This window comes from Marmota monax, unplaced genomic scaffold, assembly GCF_021218885.2.
Source record: "Marmota monax isolate L192 unplaced genomic scaffold, Marmota_monax_Labrador192_F-V1.1 WCK01_AAM20220418_F8-fsc00079, whole genome shotgun sequence".
Classification (NCBI taxonomy): Eukaryota; Metazoa; Chordata; class Mammalia; order Rodentia; family Sciuridae; genus Marmota; species Marmota monax.
In genome coordinates this window covers 3,364,607-3,368,726 of record NW_026694099.1, presented here as the reverse complement: position 1 = coordinate 3,368,726, position 4,120 = coordinate 3,364,607, and the positions used below count along the sequence as shown (strand labels likewise).

The 4,120-nt window shown below is 36.2% G+C and overlaps 1 non-coding gene across 1 annotated transcript; it reads right to left on the bottom strand.

The window, feature by feature from the left end:
* Nucleotides 1-715: 715 nt before the first annotated feature.
* On the bottom strand, nucleotides 716-789 carry Trnaa-ugc (transfer RNA alanine (anticodon UGC)). The gene has a single exon. It is a non-coding gene; the product is annotated as a tRNA-Ala (tRNA).
* Between the last annotated feature and the right edge of the window lie 3,331 nt (nucleotides 790-4,120).

Below are 4,120 nucleotides of genomic sequence, written 5' to 3'. Positions count from 1 at the left end.
CCTGAAGAGAGTGGAAAATGTCCAGGGCTAGCTCATCTGTACATCTATCATGATGAATGTTGGCTAAGAACCAGTCATGTATAAATCCCATGAAAGACCTGAAGAGGCATTTATGATGTGATGAAGGAAGATGCTCTGTTAGGCACTTAGAACACATTAATGAACAAGAGATATACTCCCTTGTCTCAGGGAGGCTCCAATCTAGGTAGAAAATGACACCTATAGAGGTCTCAACCTAGGATTTACAGATGGATCTCTTTTTCAACCTGATTAGTTTCTTTGCTATTCTCTGGATTCTACTTCATATGTTTAAAAATATTAGCCTGAGATGTGTGGTCCCAGGATCATGGACATAATTTTGAACTTTTAGTCTAACTCTCCAAAGTGAAATGGATAAGATACCCTTGAACAACTCACTCCTGTCACAGCAGATAACTGAAAAATTCAAATGCTTGAATTTGTGAGTATTTGAAAAGGGTATTCAGAAACAAATACTATCCTAACAGCATCAACATAGGATTATATATACTGAAGGTCACTAGAGTTCAAGTTCAGATTCCAACTTTAGAATTGAGAGCATTTGGGGCATGCGGTAATGGGCAATGAAACATTACCCAGAGCACGGAGACATTTAAGTCTGTCCCTACTTGTGACAACTTTATCTGTATCCTGATTTTTTTGTTTGTTTGCTTGTTTTATTTATTTATTTATTTATTTGTGGTGCTGGGGATTGAACCCAGGGCCTTGTGCATGCAAGGCAAGCACTCTACCAACTGAGCTACATCCCCAGTCCCACTGTATCCCTTTCTTTACCACAGGTCCTGTTGCTTCCCATACCAAATAAGCAGTAAGGATTAATCTACTGTATCATAGCAGCAGCTCACTGCTCCTCTAAATTAGTAAAAATGAGAGCTGACAGTATAATATAACTTCAAAGATAAAAGGAAAAGACTCTCAAAATCATATGGTCCAACTTCATTTCATAGATGAGAAAACTGCAAATTAATAAAATTATGTGACTTACTCAAGGTCACAGAGCTTATTAGGAATGGAGGTGAATCTAAAATTTCATTCTTCTCACATTAAATGTTCTTATCACTCTTCCAACAGACCCTCATCATGGAAGGTCACAAATATTGGTATAAATACATTTTAACTTGTTTTGTTCACATGCCAATGTGCATAATACAAAGTTAGAAAATAAAACAGGGTCAACAAAATGATTTGTAGAAAACAAATTCAAGTCTACTGACTTCAAATGGCATGGATGCACAAATATACATCACTATTTTTGTGTATTTCAAAATCTGTTTTTTTAATTAAATCATTAACACTTATGAAAATCTTCTTTATCCCTAAAAAACATCCTTTCACTAGGTCCAGTAATTTCTGTACAATTCTTATGCTGAATTGTATTCCCGCAGCTCAATTTTAATGATACAATTTCCATTTTCATCTTTAAAACAAAAGTAGTGTTGTCAGTCTCCTCGGTTCTCCTGGCTTTTCTCCAAGCATCACTGAACTGTAGAACTAGCAGAATCTCAATAGATTCTGATACCACAGACAAGAGCAGAATGATATTATGTGTTCTATAAATTGCTGTTCTTCTTGTCCCTTAAAAATGAATAAAGATGAATTGTATTATATATTTCCTCCAGAAAACTTCTGAAAGCCAAAGAAATTTTGATTTATGATAATCTTCTGAACAACAACTTTTAGAGCCTCCCACTCATTCACATTTAAGACTTACTGGAGTAGCACCAAGTTCTGTGTTAAAAATTCTATTTATTCTCCTGCTGTCCTGCATGATAGTTCAGGATAGTGTGTCAGTTATACCCAATGTAAGGCATGTCACTAAGCATCTGCAGAGAGTAGGAAGTAGTTCTTCCCAAAGTGTTTTTCTCAAACGCAGCAACCAAGTCCACCTCCTTAGAGTAATGTAGAAAAAGGAAAAATATTTGCAGACATTTAGCCCTTTATTCTCAGTAGCCATATGTTTTAATTGTGGAAATATAAACAAACAACAAAAACTAAGTTATTTATCTTTTAGGGATCTTCCTCTAAATATTCTGTTCTCTGGAGTACCCTTTGTGAAGGACTGCAAACTATAATAGTGTCCTTTATAGATCTGGGTTGTTATTACTGTTATTTTGGTCTTTTAACAATTACTTAAAAGTGGGTATGCACTGGGTGTGTTGGCACATGCCTGTAATCCCAGCAGCTTGGGAGGCTGAGGCAGGAAGATCATGAGTTCAAAGCCAGCCTCAGCAAAAGTGAGGCACTAAGCAACTCAGTGAGACCCTATTTCTAAATAAAATACAAAATAGGGCTGGGGATGTGGCTCAGTGATCAAGTGCTCCCGAGTTAAATTCCTGGTACCAAAATAAACAAATAAACAAACAAGTAAATAAACAAAGTGGGCATTCATAATAGCACTATCAGTCATTTGTAAATACACACAGTCATTCTCTTATACTGGACATAACACTTGGGAAAATCTCATTTTGAGTCTTCCCATTCAACTATGTGTCATTTGCTATCCAACTGTTTTGTAACATACTAAAAATACAGGCCCTAAAATTAATTTTTTATTTAGAGTCTTATCTGATAGAAAAAAATGCTGGGAAAAAAGAGATGGGGCTGGCCCTTGAACTGTCTACAGTTGCTGTGTTTGGATACCAATAAGAAGAAATAAGGCAAAACTCAACTCAATCTTGTCCTCTATGAAAACTTAATCTTTCATCTACCTCAAATGGTAGAATTGACTACTCCCTTCTGGGTGGCACCAATCTAACTTCAAAATATTTCTGATACAATATAAATAACATCATATCTAAATTATTTGCTTACATTATTGTCTCTTAATTGATAAATTGAAAATTACTTTATTTTCCCATAGTATGTTGTTTAGCACAGAGTCACTCAAATAAAGTTAACTGATTTTTTTCTTAATTGTGGAACAGGAAGCATTAAGTAACAAAAGCAGATGTATATGAGGAACAGAGAGGTGATGATGAACAGAAAAAATGTGGTGGGAAAACAAGAATAGAGAAAATGATGGTCTTTGGCATTATCTAACTTGGTGTCAAATGGCTTCGGCAAAACAGATGAATTAGGGATAGAAGTAGGTAGGTTGAAAAAAGGTAGATTCCCCAGAATTCCTATTTTTGCACATCTATGTCTTCATTAGCATGGTCTGGAAAGTGTTTCTCTATTTTCAACCCTGCCCTCAGGACTAGGAAGCAAACAGCCTGAAACTACAATTGTTTTTACAGTCAACTACTTATAAAATTATTTGGGGTTCAACTACCATGCTTCGGGCCCTATGTCAAGCTCTGAAGCTACTATGGACAGTATGACCCATGTGGTCATAGAGCTTACAGTTTACCAGGAGAGATCAGCAGTCATGAGATACTCACACATAAAAAGTAACCTGCCAGTATGTTAAAAGTTATGAAGAGCAAAACATGACTCTCCAAGAAAAATAAGGGTTTTTCCCCGGTAATGGAAGATAATTTTATTGGGGAAATAATTATGGGGCTTGAGGTTTGAGGGTGAATATGAATTAATGGGGTATCTGTGGGAGAGAACATTCCAGGCAGAGGCTACTGGGATTCTAATGTCAGGACCCGGGAAGTGAATATGAAGCAAGGTTCAATTGTGCTATGGAAAATTTCTGCATGGCTCCTTCTTAACCATTAGCAATTATCAATTTCAAGAGCTTTGGAGAAAAAAATGTAGCCTCCCTCCCTCTGAGAGATGTCTCAAAGAAGAATTAGAGAGAGGAGCAGATTTATGTAGACCTATAGAAGAGGAGGGTCAGAAAGATCACCCAGGACTTGTATCTGATATTTCATACAACTTACTCACCCTCCACATGTGGTATATATTTTTGTTTTGTTTTCACAAAAATATTCTATAGTTGTCTTGAGAATGATTTTTTTGGGGGGTGGAGTACTGGAGATTTAACCCAGAGGTGCATTTTATCACTCACCTTCCCCCCGCCCTTTTTTGAGACAAGATCTCACTAAGTTACTAAGGGACTTACTAAATTGCTGAGACTGTTGTGTTTTTTTTTCTTTTTAATTAATATAATAGACTGATCAACTTTTCATGTCAC